Source organism: Benincasa hispida, chromosome 1, assembly GCF_027475165.1.
Source record: "Benincasa hispida cultivar pf3 chromosome 1, pf3_genome.v1.1, whole genome shotgun sequence".
NCBI classification, from domain to species: Eukaryota; Viridiplantae; Streptophyta; class Magnoliopsida; order Cucurbitales; family Cucurbitaceae; genus Benincasa; species Benincasa hispida.
In genome coordinates, this window is record NC_143478.1 from 75,702,677 (window position 1) to 75,727,686 (window position 25,010).

The 25,010-nt window shown below is 38.4% G+C and overlaps 1 non-coding gene across 1 annotated transcript; it reads left to right on the forward strand.

Moving 5' to 3' along the window:
* Nucleotides 1–8,797: 8,797 nt before the first annotated feature.
* On the forward strand, nucleotides 8,798–8,901 carry LOC120070373 (small nucleolar RNA R71). Its single transcript, XR_005479869.2, has one exon. It is a non-coding gene; the product is annotated as a small nucleolar RNA R71 (small nucleolar RNA).
* The last annotated feature ends 16,109 nt before the right edge of the window (nucleotides 8,902–25,010 follow it).

Below are 25,010 nucleotides of genomic sequence, written 5' to 3' on the forward strand. Positions count from 1 at the left end.
GTTTGTTTCCACGAACGCTACTTTCCTGGAAGAGGATCATATCAGGGAGCACAGTACACGTAGTAAAGTCGTGTTAAGTGAGCTTTCCAAAGAAACTACTGAAACTTCAATAAGAGTTGTTGAAGGACATGCTTTATCAACAAGAATTGTTGATGATAGTTCATCTGGTAGGTCGGTTCCACTTTAAGAGTTGAGGAAACCTTGACGCATTGGGAGGGTTACGAACCCGTCTGATCACTATCTGGGTTTCACGGAAATCCTAGCTATGGTGATAGATGGCGACGTTGAGGATCCGTTGTCCAATAAAAAGGCAATGAAAGATGTTGACCGGGATGAATGGGTCAAAGCCATGAATCTCGAGATGGAGTTGATATACTTCAACTCGGTATGGGATCTTGTAGATTAGCCTGATGAGGTAAGACCTATCGGTTGTAAATGGATCTACAAGAAAAAACAGGGTGCTGATGGGAAGGTGCAAACCTTCAAGGCTCGACTTGTGGCAAAGGGTTATACCCAGGTGGAGGGAGTTGACTATGAGGAGACTTTCTCCCTTGTTGCCATGTTAAAGTCGATCCGCATGATAGTGCATCGAGGAGACGTGATCGTCACGAAGATCGCCTTGGAGCAAAACGTTGTTGATCTGTCTATGAAAGCTTTCACAGCTACAGTGTTTGAGGGTCACCTTCAGAGCATGGGTCTATGGGACCGCCCGCGGCTGGACTAGGGCAAGTGGGAGATTTTGTTGCACTGGGTTTTTATGCCCTAGTTTATTATTTTGTACCTGTTTACTTGTACTCCCCACTTTGCTTTAGGACTAGTGGGAGATTGTTGGGGTTTGTGCCCTAAAGTCTCGTGTCCAGTAGTTTGTAAACAACTTTGTACAAACACTTATGATGCATAATATAAATGATATTTACTGATAGTCTGTAGTATATGGATATAGGAGGGAAACCTTATCCTGGTAACGTTACGGATGCAGCCCGCTTTGTAGAATGGTCACAAGTGTTGTGACTTGTCACAGATGGTCTGATCCTGATCATTCGTTTAGGGGACATGCGAGCGGGGGCATCCTATACAAAGAGTTTGTCTAAGACCTGACCACGAAGTGTTAACGTCTTGTTATATAACACCGTTCATGAATAAGACTTCACTTCACTAGGATGACCATAAGTATCATGACCTCAATCCTGAGTAAGTTAGGAACTCCTGCCATTGAGCGTTCCTTTGATTTGCATGGGTGCGATTGGCCAGAACGCTGACTCAAACATACCATTTTGGGGGATTCGTCTGATTTGGGAGCTGAGAACTCAGCTTCACAAGATGGACTTCACTCCTTTCCCAAAGTAGGGGTAAATAGATAGATTGCTCTCTTAAGGGCTGATCCCGAGGCATGAACGATGTGGCGCCACGTACCTTCTCATGGCCCAAGAGGTGTTCACATATAGTAGGACTATGTTGTATTGTTCATTAGAGGGATCAGTGACACTTAAGGAGGAAGATGTAATTACAGGGGAAAATAGTAAATTGGCCTCCTGTAATTATGAGCATCTGTGAAGGGTCATCATACTGATGATTTGTTATATCTAATGAACATAGAAAGATATCTATGCCAAGAAGAATTCAACTATCGGTCTTTAGTGGAATGTCTGGCAGTTAACAGATGGTGGATATCGTGACTAAAGAGTTTAGTTAACTATTCATGTACCGTTGGAGATTCGAGCCATAGGTCCATAAGGTCCCTTTGGTAGCTTGGATACAAGTTGAGTGTCAGTTTTTGGGTCAATTTGAATATTCAAATTGACAAGAGGGAGTTCGATTATATATGATATAATTGAACGGTTAATTAAATATGATATAATTAACTTTATGTATGAGATATATTAATTTGGAGGAAATTGGATATAAACATGATTTATATCTAGTAGAGAAAAATATTATAAATAATATATGATATTAATTTATATGTTATGAATATGATAAGATCACATTCATTGGACAGTTATAAAGGAAATGGGAAGGTACCTCTTATGTTCTAAATAACGGATAAGTGCATTATAAATAGCTGACGATGTGTTGATCTCGGTGTGCGGGACAATGTGAAAAGATAGTGTCATCGTTTAGAAAATCAGTGCCGATACGATAGTGACTGCACGATCGCTTACATATACGATATTGCTAAGCGATTGCATACCGATTACACCGTTGCGCGCTATTATTGAAACAATCATTTACCTTTTTCCTAAGCGATTGTTTAGCTCCCGGTATTTACTAAACAATTGTATAGACAATCACTTAGTTATTCCTACGCGATCATCCGAACGATCGCTCACCCTTTTCCTACACGATCGTTTAGACGATCGCTTACTTTTCCTACACGATCGTATACTTCACCTAAATGATCAAGCATCTTATCTATATGATAGATGACTTCTTCTCCCACTTCTTTGATCGTTGTGTATAGTCGATCTTCCTTCTTCCCTCTACCAAATCCGAACAAAGCCCACACTTTGGATTCTCACTCTAACAATACTGAGGGCTTTGAGTGGTGTTGTCTTCTCCATTTCCTTCTGTCTGAGTGGTGATTGTTCGAGATAGACAGTTGGGTTTTAGACTCGCTGTGAAGGAGAAATCGTCATATGGTATGATTTCTTGATCTCTTTAGCATGATGAATACATATTAGTATGTTTTAAATGTATATGCGGTAATTCTATCACAATGAATTGGAAAGATCCACTTTCGCTCGTAGGTACTCTTGAATAAGAGTTCCTTCAATTGGTATCAGACACAGGTTTTCTGATATTCCAATTCATTGCTGCATAAGAATTGTAAATACGTTCTTGGTGGGTGCATTTCTACACTGTTTAATCGTTAAATTGTTGTGGATGTACGGATTTATGGATGTTTTCGTGGATGTTAGCCTCAGTTTGTTTTAATTCTTTTACTTTTGCAATTGTTTGTAAAGGCCCCTGTGTTTTTGGGCATTAATAATCGTTATTGAGTTTGTATAAAAAGTCTGTTTGAGTTTTGAATCGTTCGCAAAAAAGATCGAGCAAGCGTTGTAGTTCTTCGAGGAAGTATGCAATCAAGGGTTGATCGCATCGTGCAGACGATAGAGTACGCGATCGTTGTTGTTCGCATCGGTTAGACGATGGAGCACGCGATCACTGTTGATCGCGTCGGTTAGACGATGGGGTATGCGATCAAGATCGCATCGTACAGATGATGGGGAACGCGATCGCTGTTGATCGAATCGTGCAGACGATGGGGTACACAATCGCTTATGATCGCATTGTGTAAATGATCGGGTAAGCGATCAAGGGTTGATCGCATCGTGTCGAAAATCGGTTATGCGATTGCTGAGTATCGAGCCATGTAGATGATGGGAGGCTCGCGTATCACTTAACGCGCACGTGCACTAGACGATCGTTTAGGTGAGCAAGCTTCATCGCTTAGTAACTGACTAAACGAATGCTTAGTAATGCAAGGTAAAACGTTTACCTATCATCACGTTAAGCGATCGCATAGACGATCAGGCTTCACAACCTCGTTGTCGTCTACGCGATCGTTTAATTTTACTTCTATCATCTAGTGCGCGCTGGATGATCGTCTACCCACGGTATTTACTACACGATGGAGTCCTTCTAGTGGTTTAAGACCCGGTTCACCTGTGAACCGGTTTGCTCGATGAATAATGTAATAGATAGGTTATTTCATTCCGGTTTTTGTAAAGGCTCATCCTGATCCATTAATCCATTATTTATTACATGTGATGTATGTTTTTTATATGTCATATGGTATGTACATATAGTAAATCCCACCTTAGGTTATGCAATGGTCATGCATCATCTCTTTATTGTAATTGTTATAATTTAGAGAAGCATGATTTAATTATGTAAGAGCATGCTCATGCATCATATAATATAAGAGTTATATTTATGCATGCATAAAAAGCATTGACATGCATCATCTTTATATTATAATTGTTAGAGTATAAGGGTGAATGATAGCATGTTTTCTTGGTTGTTATGTGTTATATAAAAGTTATATATAGTAATGACCGGAAATTACATGAAGCATGACACATAGGTTACTTTATGAATGTTATAAATACCTCGTTGCGCGGAATGGTTTTAGTTGTTTCTTTTTAAAAGTTAAAGAGAAATTAGAACTAAAAGAAATAAGAAAGACATGTATGCTCACTTAGGTTTAATACATGGTTTTAAAGTGTTTAAAACTTGGATCACATAGACCTAAGATCAAGGTTCTAATACGATTAGCAACCCTAAGGCTTTAATCTTTTAATCAGTTCAATAGGATTAAATTAGCTAATAAAAGGTTAAAGTGTAGCAAATCTATCTATAAGGGACCTTTTGTCTAAGGTGGGTTCTGTCTAGACTAGGATATTTAAGTTGACAGAAACGTAACAACCCTACCTGGGAACTTATCTAGAAAGGTGAATTAGATAGATTTTATGCATGCATGCAAGTTAAGGACAGTCCATTAAAGTGTTTAAATATGACTACTTGAACTTGTTCATATTTCATAGACAAACGTTGTTTATGAGTAGAGTTTAAAAAGACGACTTAGACTAAAATCAGTAGTCGGATTGTCTAGGTTAATGAACCCCTAGGTAGAACATTTAGTGGGATGTACTTGGGGAATAAGATGCTTCACTTAAACCTTTCACGTTTCTCTTAAATAGTCCACACCGTGAGATCTACCCTCGGCCTCGCGGCACCTTTGGCATGTCCCCCTAACAGATGGTGTTTGGGTAGGTCAATATCAAGGTGGATGGAGAGAGTGTTCATAGTAAGTAGGAGCAGGAAGTGCGACAACATATCCCTCGGTGTCCCTCGTTAGGTTAAATAAAGTTACTGTGCATCGCCTCGAGGCACCCTGGGAGTGTCCCTCTAAAGGATGGCAGTTTTGCGTGTTTCTTTATTTGAACTCTTGTAAGAGGATAAGGTATCTTAGTCTCTTGTCCTAATCTGTTTCTTCCCTACGATGGGCTCATTAGGGTGGGACTCTGGCACCGAAAGCAAGGGGTTACACTTACGCGGAATAGTTAAAAGTTAACGATTCTGGACCGAAAAATGGTGGCTGGTAAGTTCAGTTCCAAGTGTTGGTTCTGCCTAATGGTTGAGAATGTCTCATCCCAACGAAGGGAAAAATGATCACCCCACCGGTGACATTTGTCCTGCCTTACTGGGGCATCATTGCAAAATAGAAGTCTATATCTTAAAGTACTTGAAACTGTTTTGCAAAACTGATTGGTTTAAAAGTGGTTTAGCAAAATCTAATAAAATTTTGTTCGTATTTTCAGCAACGTCTTCAAAATGGAAACAACCACGTTGGCATTACTAAGCGCCGAAAAAATTACTGCCGATAATTTTGAAACATGGAAATACATGATCATGATGATCCTGATCATCAAGGGTCTCATGTTCGCTCTCACAGAGGCTTGTCCAACTATTCCAGCTTCTAATACCACTGAAATGTTTGGGAGGCATACGAGCGATGGACAAGGGTGAATGAGAAGGCCCGAGCCTACAACTTGGCAAGTCTTTCTGAAGTCTAGGCCAAGAAACATGAGCATATGTTCTCAGCGCGTGAGATCATAGAGTCCCTGTGGGGGATGTTTGGACAACCGTATGAACAACTTATGCATGAGGCTCTCAAATACATATTCAACTCTAAAATGGAAGAAGAAACCTCTGTTTATGAACATGTGCTGAACATGATGGTCCACTTTAATGTGGCGGAGTTGAATGGGTCTACCATCGATGAGGGCAGCCAAGTTAGCATAATCCTGCATTCATTGTCGGAGGGCTTCCTGCACTTTGTTAGCAATGTGATTCTTAACATAGTTAAATATAACCTTACAACTCTTCTCAACGAGTTGCAGACCTACCAATCTTTACTGAAAAGTAAGGAGAGAAACAAAGGTGAGGCAAATATTGTTTCATCCTCCAGGACGTTCTATAAAGGTTCGACCTCAGGAACCAAGTCTGCATCTTTTGCTTCTAACTCTGCAAAGGGGAAGAAGAAGAAGGATGGTAAGGGAAACGGGAAGGCACCTGCTAACCCACCACATGTCGCCCCAAGGAGGCGTCCCCAGGTTGCTAAGGGAAAGTGTTTCCACTGCAATCAAGATTGACATTAGAAGAGGAACTGTCCTCGGTATTTGAAAGAGAAGAAAGCAGCCAAGGCTAAGGCCAAGGTCGATAAAGGTAAATGTGATTTACTTTGTTCTTGAAACTTGTTTAGTGGAGAATAATGATTCTGCCTAGATAATTGATTCGGGCGCCACTAACCATGTTTGTTTTTTTTTTCATAGGATTAGATCTTGGCGAAAGATGGAAGGTGGTGAGATAAGGATGCGAGTAGGCACCGAGCACGTCGTCTCAGCTGTGGCATTGGGAGCTCCAGTTAGCTTTACAAAATAGATTTCTTATTTTAAATGAAGTATATATTGTTCCCGAACTAAAATGGATTTGGTCAATGAAAGGAAGGGGGAAGTGGTCTTTCTTGGTTGCTGCGTTGAGCTTCCTATAGTCCATACAGATGTGCCAGCCCGTGATAGTCCTTGAAGAAATGAGTTCATTATTGCTATTGACTATCACAGTTGTTTCCCCTTTCTTGGGATTGAACTGGGCTTACCAGCTGCTGTCGGATATAGGATAGATCATTTCTGCGTCCAACCATTTTAAGATTTCTTTCTTGACCACTTCCTTCATTATAGGGTTCAGCCTTCTTTGAGGCTCAATCAATCCCGACTTCCCTTTTTCTAGCCTAATTTTATGCATGCAATAAGATAGGCTGATGCCAATGATATCTGTTAGCGTCCAACCTATTACACGCATGTGCTTTTTCAGCATCTGCAAAAGAGAGTGCTCGTTAGGCTCAGTAAGTTCGCGGAAATAATGACAGGTAAAGTTTTGTTTGTTCTAGGGAAGGCATATTTCAGGTGACTAGGTAACGGTTTCAACTCAAGTTCTAGTGGTTCCTCTAGTGATGGACGCCTTGGTTTCGTCCGCCACTCACTCAGACTTGGCGGCTCTGGTTCTTTCATGTTCTCCTCCAACTCGAGGACTTCGCACACTTGGGTATCTTCTTCAAGTAACTCTATACTGTTCAGTTGACAATCTTCACTATCTGGGAATTTTAATGCATTTAACACATTAAACTTTACCTCTTGATTGTCTACGTGCATAGTAAATTCTCTTTTATGCACGTCTATTAAAACTTTCCCAGTGGCTAAGAAGGGGCGTCATGGGATAATTGATACATTCTTGTCCGCTTCATAGTCTAACATAATAAAATCTGCTGGGAAAATGAAGTTGTCAACTTTTACCAGAACGTCTTTAATCTTTCCTTCAGGGTACTTGATTGTTCTATCAGCGAGTTGAAGAGTAACAGAAGTGGGTTGTGCTTCACCTATCCCCAATTTCTTAAAGATTGAGAGTGGCATGAGATTAATGCTGGCTCCTAAATCGTACAACGCATGTCCCACATCCAACCCTCCTACCGAGCACGGAACTATGAAGCTCCCAAGGTCCTTCTGTTTCTTGAGTAGACTGTTGCTTACTAACGCATTACACTCCTACGTTAGCGCAATTACCTCCGTCTCGCTGACTCTCTTTTTCTTCGTCAAAATATCCTTAAAAAGTTTGACATATTTTGGAATTTGGTCCAAGGCCTCTATAAGTGGAATATTGATATGCAGCTGCCTCAGGAGTTCAAGAAAACGCTTAAATTGTTGTTCATCTTTATTCTTCATCAAGCGTCTAGGGAATTGTGCATTCAGTGGCACCGCAGGTTTTCCCGTGTTAGACGTGCTTGGCTCTAAATGGCTTGTTGTTTCAAGCATTCTTTCTTCTTAATCTTTTAATGTCATTGAACGTCTGTTGCGTCTTTTGAAGGACTGTTGTTTCTTGGATTCATTCTTCTTTCTTCAAGAGCTTTTCCACTTCGTAAAGTCACCACGTGACATTGCTTCTTTCTATTGTTGTTCTCAGGAGTTTCAGTGTTACTAGGCAAAACTCTAGGCTGCCTATTCTTCAATTTGCTCGCTATCTACCCTACCTGTATTTCCAGGTTTCTGATAGATGACGCCTGGCTTTTCAGCAACGCGTCATTCTGGGCGATGTACTCCTTTAATAGGTTCTCAAGCGGAGATTCTGAGCTCGACACCTGTCCTCCTCTATTAAAGGACTGTTGATGTGGCTGATGCGTTGGTTGAAATGCAATAGGTGGTCCTTGCCTTTGCTGTTGATTCGCCCCTGGGTAATGCTCCTATTGATTTTCTCCTGTCTAAGAAAAATTTGGATGGTTTCTCCATCCAGGATTATATGTATTGGAAAATGGGTTGTTTTTAATGAAGCATATTGACTGCGGGTTTTGTGGGCATTCAGCATAAGAATGAGGATCTCCACAACCCACACAAGTAACCATGGCTGCTCGAATGCTTCTACCTGACTCACCTTCTGCTGATTTGATGCGTTCCCTAGCGATATGTTCTGCAAAAGGCTGGTCATCGTAGCCACTTGTGCAGATAGTGTGGCTATTGCGTTGGAATCGATAGAATTAACATTCTGAGATCTCTTCTTCCCATCAGCTCTTACGTTATACGAATCGTCCACCCATTCCATGTTGTGCTTAGCAATGCGATGTAATATCTCTTTAGCTTTGGTGTAAGATTTATCCATAATTCCACCAGTGGCAGTTGCGTCGGCTGCCATCTGTGATACTTTATTCAATCCACCATAAAAAGTCTCCATCTGGATAGTTAGTGGTAGTCCATGATTCGGGCAATTTTTTACCAATCCCTTAAAACGCTCCCATGCAGCGCTTAGGGTTTCAGCTTCTTCTTGCTCAAAGTTCATAATCTCTCGACGCCTCCTCGTATTAGTGGTAGGTGGGAAGTATTTTTGCATAAATTTCTCCACCAACTTCTCCCAGGTAGTGATTTCACCAGGCTCCAGTGAGCTTACCCATTGTTTTGCGTCATCACGCAAAGAATAAGGGAACAAAGATAGCCTGATCGTCTCTGGGGTGATTCTAGGGATCACAAATGAGTTACACGTTTCTAGGAAATGCTTCAGGGCTTGAGGATCTTCTCCACGACCACCCCCAAATTGTCCATCAGTCTGGAGCATTTAAAGCATTACAGATTTCATCTCGAACCTCATCCCATCTTCCGTTGGGTATATGATTCCTGGAGAGAAATCATACAATACAGGGGACGTGTATTCCCTCATGCGACACGTGCTATTGTTTGCCATTAGGATCGGATTTTGCACAGCATGAGCTAGTTGCTGAGCTAAGTTCTAATTTGCCTGGTGCCATTGCTTGTTGCTTGTTCTGTTGTCTGAGAAGTTGCTACCTCAACCTTCGACAACGATTAGATCGATTTCTACATCGGAAGGTCCTTTCAATCTCGGGGTCGTATATAAGTTCGGGAGTGCTCTCCCTGCTCATAAACGTTCACAAGCTTAGGCTTAGCTCGTAATATTCCCTCAATTGAAATGTCCTACAAAAGATACAACGAAATTTTTGGTTAATATTATTTTTGAATCCTCGGCAACAGCGCCAAAAACTTGTTCGTTGCTATCATGATTCGAGCTGGGAGTGTATTGTATAAAATAAATTGGAAAAATAAGTTCTAAATATAAATGATGCGTTGATGCTTTGATGCGTTTATGTATTTGTAACGCGTTAGTGTGTTAGAGATGTGCAACAGAACGCACGACACTCCTCTTATTGACGTTCAAGTTTTCCTAAATTAGACCCAAGTATAAATCCAATTTAGGTTCCTAGTAAGTCCAGGGCCAAACTCAGGGATTCAGGTTAAGCTAACGCAGACCTTGCGTTGTAGCTATTATAGGGTTTTTCTAAATGTATGAAGAGATGTGTTATTTACACTAAGATGTTGTGCTTGTGCAAGAAGATACAAAAGAGTTGAGTAGTGAGTGATGGATCATGTGAAAATGGATTTTAATGTAAGTGGTATGTGTCGATCTAAGATGAATGTACACGAACCAGAATGTGATGTGGATGAGGTGGCTTACTGATCTTTGTTTATGCATTAGACTCTTATTCGACACTTCTCAATGTGAATAACATACAAAACCTATCTCTAGGATGCATGCGTCGAACACAGAATGCAATAAACACCAATAAGTCTATCTCTAGATGTACTAGGCATTCTACTTGATGCTGGCTTATTTACTCTTTCGAATAATCTAAGCTAAGGATGCTTTTACCAATTGATCAAGTTGGCTTAGGCGTTTGAAATGAAGTTTTGCATAAAGTATAGATGCATTCAACATAAACAAGAAATAAACAATGGCAAAGTGTGATGGATCAAATATATGAATTTATAAAGAAGCAGATTGTCTTTAAAAAAGCAATATTTAATTAGATGAATTGAAGCAATAAATGAGATGAAAGGAACTGAGTCAAGCCGCATAGTACAATCTCTCGTATCCTTTTGGCTCAATTCTAGATGTGTACAATCACTTGTATAAGAATTGGACGAAGTGTTTTTCTCAAGCTCTGCCTCCTCCGCTTCTTGACCGGCAGTGATAGTGGTTCTCTACCCTTCTGCTCTTCTTGGCACCACAGCATAGCTACGGTAATACTGAGAGTAAGAACTTGAAAATTTTCTGAACTTTCGAACTCTGGAGGGATTTCATCTATTTATAGGCGTTGGTCATCTCCAGCTTGGTGATGGGTAGCATTAAAGTCCATGCTCTGGTCAGCCGCCTGGCACTCGAAAACTTTTCAGACGCCGCCAGCTACGGCTGCCCATACTTGCAAGTGGTGATTTGACACAAACCGCCTAAATCAATGAATCTTCTTTTGGTTGAATCAGTCCGACGCATGGCCCATGCGTTAGAACTTTTGCCTGCGACACTTCTTACTCGTGCGTTAGCTTCGCTGAAATCCTGCAATATAACACGTTAGTGCAACAGTATTTAGTAATAAACATTCTTTTGCATGAGTTTGCTAATGTTTGAGTAATTCCATGCGTTTCTTCTAAAAATGAGGAGATTTTATTATTAAAACTCTTAGTTGTTCCAACTTAAGAGCCAAAATAACTTGTATTTCTACAAGTTATCATTATGTCTCTTTGTAGGCTACCCTAAATGTACACAAGGGGGTTATTTTTACGATTCGACGAAAAATAGTGTTTGTTTCCATAAACGCTACTTTCCTGGAGGAGGATCATATAAGAAAGCATAGTCCACGAAGCAAAGTCGTGTTGAGCTTTGCAATGAAACTACTGAAACTTCAATAAGAGTTGTTGAAGAGCCTGCTACATCAACAAGAGTTGTTGATAAGAGTTCATCTAGTAGGTCGGCTCTTGTTCCACCTCAAGAGTTGAAGGAACCTCGACATAGTGGGAGGGTTGCGAATCCACCCATTCGTTATCTGGGTTCCACGAAAATCCTTGCTATGGTAGCATATAACGACGTTGAGGATCCATTGTCTTATAAGAAGGCAACGGAGGATGTTGCCCGGGATGAATGGGTCAAAGCCATGGATCTCGAGATGGAGTCAATGTACTTCAACTCAATATGGGATCTTGTAGATCAGCCTAATGGGGTAAGACCTATAGGTTGTAAATGGATCTACAAGTGCAAACGGGGTGCTAATGGGAAAGTATAGACCTTCAAGGTTCGACTTATGGCAAAGGGTTATACCCAGGTAGAGGAAGTCGACTATGAGGAGACTTTCTCGCCTGTTGCCATGTTAAAGTCGATCTGCATCCTCCTGTCCATTGCAGCTTATTATAATTATGAGATCTGGAAAATGGACGTCAAGACAGCCTTTCTGAATGGCAATCTTGAGGAGACTATTTATATGGTGCAACCTGATGGATTCATAGCCTAAGGTCAAGAGCAAAAGGTTTGCAAACTGAATTGGTCTATTTATGGACTGAAACAGGCATCTCGATCTTGGAACATATGGTTTGATACTGCGATTAGTCGTATGGCTTTGACCAAAACGTTGATGAACTTTGTGTCTACAAGAAGATCATCAACGCTTCAGTAGTCTTCTTAGTGTTGTCCGTAGACAATATCCTACTCATTGGGAATGATGTAGGTTTACTGACTACAGTTAAGAACTAGCTAGCGACCCAATTCCAAATGAAACATTTGGGAGAGGCTCAATTTGTTCTAGGTATATAGATCTTTCAGGATCGTAAGATGAAAGTGATAGTACTGTCTCAGGCATCGTACATTGATAAGATATTGCTCAAGTACTCGATGTAGGACTCTAAGAGGGGCCTACTGCTGTTCAGACATGGAATCATTTTGTCTACGGATATGTGTCCTAAGATGCCTCAAGAGGTTGAGGAGATGAGATGGATAAGTATACCCCAAGCCATTTCAATGTTGCTGACCCGTTTATGAAGGCTCTCACGGCTACAGTGTTTAAGGGTCATCTACGGAGCATGGGTCTACAGGATCGCCCGCAGCTAGACTAGGGCAAGTGGGAGATTTTCTTGTACGGGGCTTTTATGCCCTAGTTTATTATTTTGTACTAGTTTATTGTACACCCGACTTCGCTTTAGGACAAGTGGGAGATTGTTGGGATTGATTCCCTAAAGTCTCGTGTCCTGTAGTTTGTAAATAGTTTGTACGAACACTTGTGTTGTATAATATATGATATTTACTTCACATCTTGTATTTTGTTTGGTTGTTTTTTTTTATTTGCTTCACCACAAACCAATAAACATAAAATCCCTGGTTATCTGTATATAACTCAAGCATGTATGTGACATACAAGTGGATCATGTCTTGAGTGATAACCAAAATGGTTTGTAATATATGGATATAGGAGGGAAACCTTATCCTGGTAACGCTACGGATGCGGCTCGCTTTGTAGAATGGTCACAAGTGTTATGACTTATCACAGATGGTCTGATCCTGATCATTCATGTTGGGGACATGTAAGGGGGAGCATCCTATAAAAAAAGTTTATATAAGACCTGACCATGAAGTGTTAACGTCTCGTTATATAACACCGTTCATGACAGAGACTTCACTTCATTAGGATGACCATAGGTAACATGACCTCAATCCTGAGTGAGTTGGGAACTCCTACCATTGAGGGTGATCTTTTGATTTGTATGGGTGCGAGTGGCTAGGTTGCCAATTCAAACCTACCATTTTAGGAATTTGTCTGATTTGGGAGCTGGGAACTCAACTAGACAAGATCGAATTCACTTCTTTCCTGAGGCAAAGGTAAGTAGATAGATAGCTCATTTAAGGGCTGATTCCAGGGCTTGAACGATGTGACGCCACACACCTTCTCTTGGCCCGAGAGGTGTTCACACATAGTTGGACTATGTTGTATTGTTCATTAGAGGAATCAGTGGTACTTAAGAAGTGAGATGTAACTACAAGGGCAAAACGGTAATTTGGCCTAACTATACTTACGAGCATCTGTGAAGGATTATCGTACTCATGATTGGTTATATCGATGGACACAAAAATATATCTATGGTAAGAAGAGTTCAATTGTTGGTCTTTAGTGGGATGCCTGATAGTTAACGGATGGTGGATCTCGTGGCTAAAGAGTTTAGTCAGCTATTCACGGACAGTTGGAGCTTCTAGCCACAGGTCCATTAGGTCCCCTAGGTAGCTTGGATAAAGTCAAGAATCAGTGTTTGGGTTAATTTGAAATGTGAAATGTTCAAATTGACAAAAGGAAGTTCGATTGTATATGATATAATTGGACTAGTTAGTTATATATGGTATAATTGGCTAAATGTATGAGATACATTATTTTGGAGGAAATTAGATATAAATATGATTTATATCAAGTAGATGAGAAATTACTATAGTAGATATGTGATATCAAACTATAGGATAAAAATATAATATGATTATATTTATTATTATTTTAATTGATTAATTATATGATAATTAACCCAAAATCACGTTCGGACGTCCGTTAGTGGGAATGTGTTGGTTATTGTAACCGGTGAATTAAAATGAAATTGGTTTCATTTTGAATCGTTCGTCCAGAAGAAAAGAGATAGAAAGAGCGCATTGGTGAAATCGTAGTCGATCACTTAATTTTGAGAGCCTATACAATAGTCACTCTGCGCCTAAATGATCGTCAACCTCGTGCCTAAACGATCGCATGCTAGTTCTTACACGATCAGATAGCTTTCTTAAACGATCGTAGTGTGCCGAGTTTCTTAAACGATCGTATACCTTTTTCTAAATGATCGTTCAGTAAAACCCACACGATCGTGTAGTTTCTCCTAAACGATAAGCATCTTGCTATACGATACCATCTTTTTCCTTCCCACTTGCTTATCGCCTATACGATATGTTCTTCCTCCTTCCTCTACCAAACTACCTAAACACCATGCTTTGGGTTCTCACTCCGAGAATACCTGTGGCTCTTTTCTGGTGGTGTCGTCCCCGCGGCGTTCGTGTTTGTGTAGTTTTTTGTGTTGCTGTAGTCGACGCTTCTGCTGGGCATTGGTTGATCGGGTAGAGGTTTCGGCTGCGTTGAGTTCCGAAGTTTGAAGACTGTCTTCAACTGGTATGGCAACTCTCTCCCTTGTAATTTCTTGTTCAAAGCATGCCGATAATTACTGTTTGTTTGCATAACTGTGCGTTTAAACGTATTTGATGTATTTCGGTTACTATGAAATTAGAGCGATCCGAACGCGCTCATGGAACTCTTTGGTAAGAGATCCTTCAATTTTGAGTCCCACAACTCAATCTAGAGCACCAAAAGAATAGTAGGAAAGATCTTGTGGTGGTCTGCACAAGGATTTAGAGAAATTTGTAGCTGGAAATCAAGATTTCAACGGTTCTTCAAAGATATGTTCTTGAAACCCATTAAATTCTGTTTAAGCATGTTTTCTTTTTTGTCAAAATTAATCAATTAGAGTGCTTATGGATCCTGATCTCTTTTGCTGCATACTGCTACCAGTCCAACAAGTTGTACTGACCTCTCAAGTTGAGTTCATCGTTCTTCTTATAATTTTTCAGTTTTTTGCACTTTTTCAATTAAAATTCCAACACTATTTTAATTCATTTATTTTGTATTCTTTTCATATTTCTTTTCAGTGTCAAGTTTAATTTACACTCAAGCTCAATACTTCAGTTTAATCCCTTTTAATACAAGTTCAAAATTGATACTTTCACTTCCATTTGTCTTACTTTTAATATGTTTACCACTTAAACATTTATTTTCGTTCCTTTCATTATTGGTTAAATATTTTTTCTCGGGATTCAAATACATAAATAAGCCAAAAGAGGAGAATAAGCCTTTCATGCACAAAAGCTAATCTTGATCTAACAACATAGTTTGTTTTTATTGAGTTTATTTATATTATTAGTCTAGATTGATCACCTAGATCAACATATAAAAGTTTAGTTTAATACTGAAATGGTTAAATAATAAAACATTGTTTTCATAAAAGTAATTTAGGAAAAGAGCTTAGACATAAGTCCTTATTTTTTACCTTAGATATAAGGCAAAATCTATAGAATCTTGGATTATGTGGTATTTATCTAAATTCTCATTAGTCATAGACATATAGGTTTCATGACTTAGACTTCTAAAGATACTTCATAGAAGGTCGAATAAATGTTGAATCTGGTTCACTATGCTAGAGTTTGAGTCAAATTTGCAACTATATGAATGATGACATTCTCCTACCAAGGGGTATGCTCATTTTGAAAACTTTTTTTTTTTAATAATTATCATTTTTAATTTTTAATCTTATTTTTTTTCACAAAAACCACAATCTCCAAACTAATTTTTCGGTTACATGACAGTTGCATTCTTAGGAAAAGTCTTGATCATTTTAGAATTTTGTTACATCCGTTCCCTTGGGTTCATTTTTAATCTTGAAAATTGTAATTAAGTGAATGGTGAATGTCACTCCCTCACAAAATTGGCTATGAAATTCTAAAAATAGTCTAATTCTACATGCACACAATTTTGTATCAACCTTATTTTAGAAGGTGTAGATACTAGTATACACAAGGATGATGAAAGCGAAACAGTTCATCGTTTGGTATATAGACTGTTAAGGATATTAAGGATGCCAACACATAAAGTCTTTCCTATCTACCAAAAGAATAGGACTTACCAAAGGAATAGGTTGGTCACAACCAAATCTCTAACCATTTGTATTTGTTGAGTTATTTTTGTAATCCCAAATTAGGGATTCCATATTGTATAAATACCTCACCTATATACATTTCAAATACAAGAAATCATAAAGGAAAACTTGGCTTGCCACTATCGTTTGCTACCTATCGTCTACTTGATTGAGCTATCGTTTGCCTTGTCTAAGTGCTATCGTTCCCAGCGTGAGTCAAGCCATATCCTTCAACCTCTCTTTTCTAACTTGGTATCAGAGCACATAATGACCAACGTCAATCAAGGAAACCTGGGAGCCACCTTCAACACAGCCAACTTTGAACCAACTCCTCAATCATATAACCTCCATTAAACTTGATCGCAGCAATTTCCTCCTATGGAAAAACTTAGCGCTTCCAATCCTTCGAAGTTATCGACTTGAAGGACACCTGACCGGACAAAAAGTTTATCCCCCAATGTCTCTGCAACCTGCAGTCAGTGAGAGCATACCGACTAGATCGACTGGAGCAGGAGCTGCTCCGCGCAGCACAGAAGGAAGTTCCGACAGTGGTGCTTTCAGCTCGTCGACAGCACTTGAGGTAAATCCTCAATATGAAACGTGGATGGCTGTAGATCAACTTATCCTCGGCTGGCTGTATAACTCCATGACACCAGAGGTTGCCATTCAAGTGATGGGATGTGAATGTGCAAAGGATCTATGGACCAACATTCAACAACTATTTGGTGTTCAGTCCAGAGCTGAAGAAGATTATCTGAGACATGTGTTTCAAACAACCAGAAAAGGTAATTTGAAAATGGAGGAGTACCTTTGAACTATGAAAATGAATGCTGACAATCTCGAGCAAGCTGGTAGTCCTATGCCACCAAGAGCTCTTGTTTCACAGGTACTACAAGGACTTGATGAAGAATATAATGCCATCGTGGCCACAATCCAAAGAAGAGCGGACATGTCGTGGCTTGATATGCAGTCAGAACTTCTCCTGTATGAAAGGAGATTGGAACATCAGTCAAACCAAAAGACGACAGTAGGCTTCAACCAAGTCAATAAAGCATCAGTAAATATGACAAACACTAGATATGTCAACCAAAACAACAAGTCCAATAGCAGCAATCAGTCTACTGGGGGAGGACAATAAGGTAGTGGTGGCCATGGCAGAAGTCGAGGCAGGGGAAGAAACAACAACAAACCTGTGTGTCAAGTCTGTGGAAAGGTGGGACACATAGCATTCTACTGCTTCAACAGGTATAACAGAGATTTCATTCCCAATTCTCCTCAAACCAAGGGACAACCCTTCCCCAACAATCAGACCAGAAACACACAACCTCACCCAACAGCCCTAGCCACTGCTTATGGGAGTAACCCCTTTCTGACAAGACAAGAAAACATGACTGATGTAAATTGGTATGCTGATAGTGGTGCCTCCAATCATGTTACCTCAGACTTCAACAATCTTGACAATCCGACTGAATACTCAGGCACTGAAGCAGTCACTGTATCTAATGGTAATACTCTAGACATTTCTCATGTTGGAACTGCATGTCTGTCTAGTGATGCCTGCAATTTGAAACTGAATGATATGTTATGTGTGCCTGCCATAGCAAAAAATTTGGTCAATATATCTAAGCTAATAAAAGACAATAACGTGTTTATTGAATTTCACACGGATTACTGTCCTGTTAAGGACAAGGGTACGGGACAAACGGTAATGAAGGGAATGCTTAAAGATGGACTGTATCAGTTAGAGGGTGCAGAAATCAACTCGAAGTCAGTAGAAAACGGAGTATCATAGCAACCAGTGCACAATAATAAAGATCTGTCTGCTCTTAGCATATCTTTGAAGCATAGGGTGTCTAAGATTACATGGCATAGAAGGCTTGGCCATCCTTCATCAAAAACACTAGAGATTATTATCAAAAGCTGTAATCTCCCTATATTATCTAATGAAGAGCTTAACTGTTGTGATTCTTGTAGCTATGGAAAATCGCATTCTTTAGCCTTCCCTAACTCTAACTCAAGAGCATCTGCAACCTTTTAACTTATACACACTGATTTGTGGGGTCCAGCTTCTCTCTTGTCAACAGATGGGTACAAATATTATGTTATCTTTGTTGATGATCACAATAGGTACACATGGATCTATCCTCTAAGGTTAAAAAGTGACACACTGGCAGCTTTTCAACACTTTCTCACCATGGTACAAACTCAGTTCAATACACTGATCAAGTCCATACAGTCGGATAATGGCAGAGAATTTGTCAAGATACACAAAGTCTATCATCAGCTTAGCATTTCTTCCAGATACATCTGTCCATATACATCAGCACAAAATGGAAGGGCTGAGAGGAAGCACAGACACATAGTCGAGACAGGGCTAACCCTACTAGCACAAGCACATCTTCCCTTACATCATTGGTGGGATGCATTCTTATGCTCAACTCTGCTGATTAATGGCCTTCCTACCCCTATCCTAAATGGACAGTCTCCAATGGAAGTGATGTTAAAAAATAAGCTTAGGTTCGAGGAGCTTCGAATATTTAGGTATGCATGTTTCCCCTGCTTGAGACCGTACAATTCACATAAGTTGAGCTATCGCACAGAGAAGTGCATCTATCTCGGTTCGGCTGTGAATCACAAAGGCTACAAATGCCTCAACCCCAATGGCAGGTTATTCATCTCTCGGCATGTTGTGTTTGATGAAACGGACTTTCCTTGTCAGGTATCTCCTTCAGCTTGCAGACCAGCCAAGCAAGCAATTGTCATCCACCCAGTTTCCTGGTTGCCCCTTAATCAGGTCACACCGCACAGTGACTCCATGCCCTCTATGTCCACAACCTCATTCTCACCAACTATCAGAACAACCCACACCCAATCACTAGCTAATACCTCTACAGATAGTCCAACCTTCCCACATCCTTCCCCTGATCGTCTACCCACCAGTTGCTTACCCTACGATCGTTCACCTACTAATAATTTACCCAATGATCGTTTACCTACCATCCACTTACCCATCGATCGTATACCCACCGATCGTGTACCCTCCGATTTTTGACCACCTGACTCACCATCGCCTACCGCCGAACCCACTGATAGTTCACCTTCATCGTCCCCTGCCTAGTCTTCACCCGATACGGTCTCACACCCTATGCCCGTGTCTACTCTCATGATTACCCGAGGAACGGCAGGCATCTTCAAACCCAAAATACTGTCCTCCCAAACCTAAAAAGACTGGTCCCTAACCGAACCTACCCGAGTCAGTGATGTGCTCAAAACCACGCAGTGGAGCAAAGCGATGAGTGATGAATTTCAAGCACTAGTGAACAATCAGACCTGGACTTTGGTTCCTCTGTCACCGTCAATGAATGTTGTTGGTAATAAATGGGTATTTAGAATCAAACAGAGTCCTAATGGCTCCATTCTACGTTACAAGGTACGCCTCGTAGCAAAAGGTTTCCATCAAAACCCGAGCATTGATTTCTTTGAGACATTTAGTCCAGTGGTTAAGGCATCTACCATCCGGATTGTCATTAGCCTTGCGGTATCCAAAGGGTGACAGCTGAGACAGTTAGATTTCAATAACACCTTCCTTAATGGTGTCCTCGATGAAGAAGTTTACATGCACCAATCGCAAGGATTTGTTGATCCTCAACTAGCAAATCATGTTTGTCGCTTACACAAGGCCATTTATGGCCTTAAACAAATGCCAAAGGCCTGGAAGAACACACTGAAAACAACACTATGTAGCTGGGGCTTTCAGAATGCTAAGTCTGATACATCTCTCTTCATATATCGGACCACTTCTACCTTGATACTCTTAATGGTATATGTTGATGATGTAATTATCACGGGCAATGATCAGCAGGCAATCAACAAGCTTGTAACAGCCTTGGACTCCAAGTTTGCTCTAAAAGATCTTGGCCAACTCCATTACTTCCTTGGAGTCCAACTGCACAATGTTCCTAATAGAGTTCTACTGAATCAGGAAAAGTATGTCGAGGACCTACTTCACCGCCTTGACCTTAGAGATCTAAAACCGGCACCCTATCCAAGTGTTCTAAACAAGCAACTCTCTATCTCTAATGGCACTCCTCTTGATAATCCCTATATCTATCGGAACACGATTGGCGCCCTACAATACTTAACCACCATGAGACCTGATATTACATATGTGGTTAATCATCTAAGCCAGTACTTAAAGCAACCTACTGACGTTCACTAGCAAGCGGTGAAGAGAGTTTTAAGATACGTCAGTAGCACTCGACACTTTGGCCTCTATATTCAACATGGGTCCAACCTCTCTGTTTCGGCCTTCTCCGATGTCGATTAGGCAGCCAACATAGACGATCGAAAATCAATTGCTGCTTATTGCATCTTCCTTGGAGGTAATCTGTTGTCGCCCGGTCCAGCACAGAGTTTGAATATAGAGCACTCACTCATGCCTCTGTAGAAATCATCTGGGTGCAACAACTACTGTCTGAGATTGGTGTCAAACATAAGTCGGCTCCAGTCTTGTGGTGTGACAACCTCAGCGTCGGTACTCTAGCCGTCAATCCGGTGTTTCATGCATGGACCAAGCACATTGAGATCGACATTCACTTCGTTCGTGATCAAGTCCTCCGTGGTCAGCTTGATGTTCGTTATGTCCCATCCTCCGACCAAATCGCTGACGGCCTCACCAAGCCCTTAACACACTCACAGTTCTTCCACCTTCGATCTAAACTCGGTGTAGTAGAACTACCCTCACGTTTGAGGGGTGATGTTAAGGATATTAAGGATGCCAATACATAAAGTCTTGCCTATCTACCAAAAGAATAGGACTTACCAAAGGAATAGGTTGGTCACAACCAAATCTCTAACCATTTGTATTTGTTGAGTTATTTTTGCATTCCTAAATTAGGGATTCCATATTATATAAATACCTCACCTATGTACATTTCAAATACAAGAAATCATAAAGGAAAATTTGGTTTGCCACTGTCGTTTGCTACCTATCGTCTACTTGATTGAGCTATCGTTTGCTTTGTCTAAGTGCTATCGTCCGCAATGTGAGTCAAGCCATATCCTTCAACCTCTCTTTTCTAACTTAGACGACTCATATAAATGATACCCTCATTTCTAGATTTTCAACAGCTTACTTTAGAGAAATTCAGGTATATACTTTTGAAAATGAAGTATTTATCACTTCATAAACCATGTATATAATGGTATATATAGTTTCCTACATGCTTGTGTGTTGGAAAAAACATTTATGATGTTTGTTCCTGTATATACTCTTAGGTAGAGATGTCCAGCAAGGAATGGGGGAGAGAGTGGGGAAAAAAAATCTTCGTGAGCTAAACGGGGACGGGAAATGCATTTTCCGTCCCCGGCCTCGCTCCATATCCTGTCCCGATTAGCTTTTACATATTTATTTAGTATAGTTATCTAATATTATGTTATTATTATTGTTATATAAATATTACATTTAAATTTCAAATTTGATTATTTATTGGAAATATAGTGAATATGTTTAAATTGAATGTTTAAATTTAGATTATACATATGAATAATTTGATTTATATTTATTTTTTCTACTAAAAAAATTAATTAGCTTTTTTAGGCCAAAATTTGACTAATTTATTTTTAAATTCAAATTTTCATATAAAACTAACTATAATAAACCATTAATTATTTAATTATAATTTGCTCACATTAGTGATTTAAATTAATTGACTTTTTATATATATATAAAAAAAAAGTTACGAGGAAAACTTTCCCGGGGAACCCAATCTAAGTGGGGAATCCCCCGATCCCCGTGGAAAATTTCACGGGGATGGGGAATGGCATCCCCGACCCTGCCCCGTAGACATCTCTACTCTTACGTTATTAGGTAGTTTATCATTTTGATCATTGTAATTAATGTAATTGATTTTTTTTTTTTTTTTGGTGATATTTCGTTATGCAATGTCAAGAAATTTAGAGTGATATTAATTTACATGTTTATATTTAAATCAAGTTTGTTACATTTTATATTTTACATTTTAGCCCACAAAAACGTAGTTTAATTGGTATAATGTTCAACAAAATTTAGAATTTGATTTGAAAAAATGTCGAAAACGAGATTTGTTTAGATTTATGGAAAATGAACTACTTTGCACGTGATCCAATTTTTTATTATTCGAAAATGTCCTCTAACTTCTTGTGTAACTAATTTTCTTTAATTAAATCTTCAAATAAATTCAAATTCCAAATCCACTCAAAACAGAATCTTTCATCCCAGTTGTATGAAAATTAGTGATACCATATCTTTTTAAAAAACAAAAAAAAAAAAAAAAAAAAAAAAAAACTTCCAATATCTAAATCTTGTAGATATATATATTCTTTTGTTTTCAAATTTCGCTCACCATAAAACAAGTGGTCTAGCATATGAAGAAATTGAATGAAAGAGTCCTCTATCACCCTTAATTATCTAACTTTAATTTCTTACATTGTGTTGGATTCTTGCCACTTGGCTTTGCACCTTCAAAACCAAAAAAGCACTTTGAGAACGTAGTATCATTTTACTAATGAATGATATGTATTCAAAGTTATGTTCCATTCTCGGTTCTACTTCTCTACATACTATTTTCCTTGTTCTTTTATCGTTGGGTTGGAGCCATGAAGTGTCTTGTATTATTACGGTCTTTATTTTCTAATGATAAACTATTTAACTTTGAACTCTTGTTTTACAGTCACGCATACAACTCCTTTAATATTGGTTGACTTCTAGCAACTTCTACAAAATTAAATGTAATAACAAATGAAAACTAATCATCAAATCGACCTCAAAAGATATGTAGGGATGGAGGTGAGAAAGAACAATTTGGATGAGTCATATTTAATTTAACATGAGATGAAAAGGTTCAAGGATTGACGATAATTTTTAGTGAGTCATTCAACTTACAATCAATTACAGTCTCATATCATTATATTTTCTTGCAAATACAAGGTATTCGTATTTTTAAAAATAATCAATAGAGTATTTATGATGGTTCATTAAAAGTATTGTTTCTCCTCAATTTTTACACTTTAGGTAAGAATCAATCTTAAAATATATATATTGTATATGTGAACCTTGGTGTTTGATCTCATATCTAGATGAACTTCCAACTTCATTTTGTTTCTTTTGTTATTTGATTTTGCATTTTGTTGAACACTCAAAGAACAACTTGTAGTTTCTACTTGCACATAAGTAATTATAAAGTTGTAGTCTACACATAACAAATACAAAATATTTGTATTTTGTCCTGCTTTATATGGTTTTTATATACTAGGGTTGAAATTTTATTATTTATTTAAGAGATAATAATGATTTAATTTATAGATAACAAATACATTATAATTACATTTATGTACCCGATGCTAGATAAGGACATAAATTTTATTCAAGGAGGTACGAAGATTTAGTTTACTATACTACCTGTATGATTTAATTATAAAGATTAATCGACATAAACAAAAGCTCTAAGGAGGAAATATATGATTGATTTTTTGAGATATAGATTTTTTCTCCATTCCAATTTTCTTTGAATTCTTGCATAGCATCCATGGTGTTAAGCATTTTTCATTGATTTTTTTCTTTTGCAATAGTTTATTTCGATTTTAGGAAGATTTCAAACGTTTTTTTTTTTTCAAAATACAGAAAATGTCTACGGTACTTGGTAAAAAATTGAGTTGTTATGATTTGAGAAAAAATTGGGTTGTAATGATTTTAGTTTTCCAGTTTTTGAATTTATTTGGTAATTTTGTTTGATGGGCATTTTAGTCATTTTGTATTTATTAAAAAATAACTTTAAAAACGATTTGCCATTTTTTTTGTGATTTCTAAAACATTTTGTCATTTTTCAAAAGAAAACCTTGTAATTTGCCATTTTTGTTGTTGGGCTAAAATTTGGAAAGGAATATGGACTTGGGAAATGGGCCTTTGAGGGATAATTTTATGGGAAACCCTAAGTCTGAATCATTATTGTTATTTTATTTCTACGCACATAGCTTAAACAAATAAGTTGAATGATGTAATTATTGTCTAACCTTTCCTAAAGGAACATTGCATGTTTGAGAAATATGAAAGAAGTTGTGTATCCAGCACTAGCGATCGACCGCATTCAGCGCCCTCAAATAGGCACATGAATTCTGCCCCAATGATATACATCCACATCTCATTAATTTACATGCTTTATAGCTAATAAAATTGGTCAATGAAACCTTATTATTTAAATTAATTAAATTCAAAGAGATTCCAGGAGGAAGAAAGCATGCACATGCTGGAATGAGAGCCAGAGCAACGCCACTAAATTCTAGATAAATGTTTTACATTTCAAATTATAAATCTTTTATCTCAAAATATAAAAAAGGATTGCGCTGAGAAAACAATACCGAATTCAAAATTTAAACACTAAAAAAGTATTTTTGCTATAAAATTTAGAAATATTTTGGCGTGAAAAGAAATAAGTCTCACATCAATTCAATTTTTGAGGTAAAATAATATAAATTTTCCATTAAAAAAAATTTGAATGGGATTAAAAATAAATAAATATATGTATATTTTTTGTGGTTTTCTCAAATTCAATTTCTTTATAAATGAAAATTTTGGATTGAAAACAAAGTTAAAAATTGAAAAAGTGTTAGAAATTAGAAAAAGTAGCACAATGATAATACTTTTATCCTTTTGTCGAAAACGACATTGGTGTGTGAAACTATTTATAATTAAAACCATAAATGTAGAAAAAAAAAATCTTTAACCGAATTAACATATTTAATGCATCCATTTTTTTTTAAATAATCTTGAAATTACATCAAAAGAGAGGAAAACCAAAATCTCTCTCTAACGAAATTTGGTGGGGA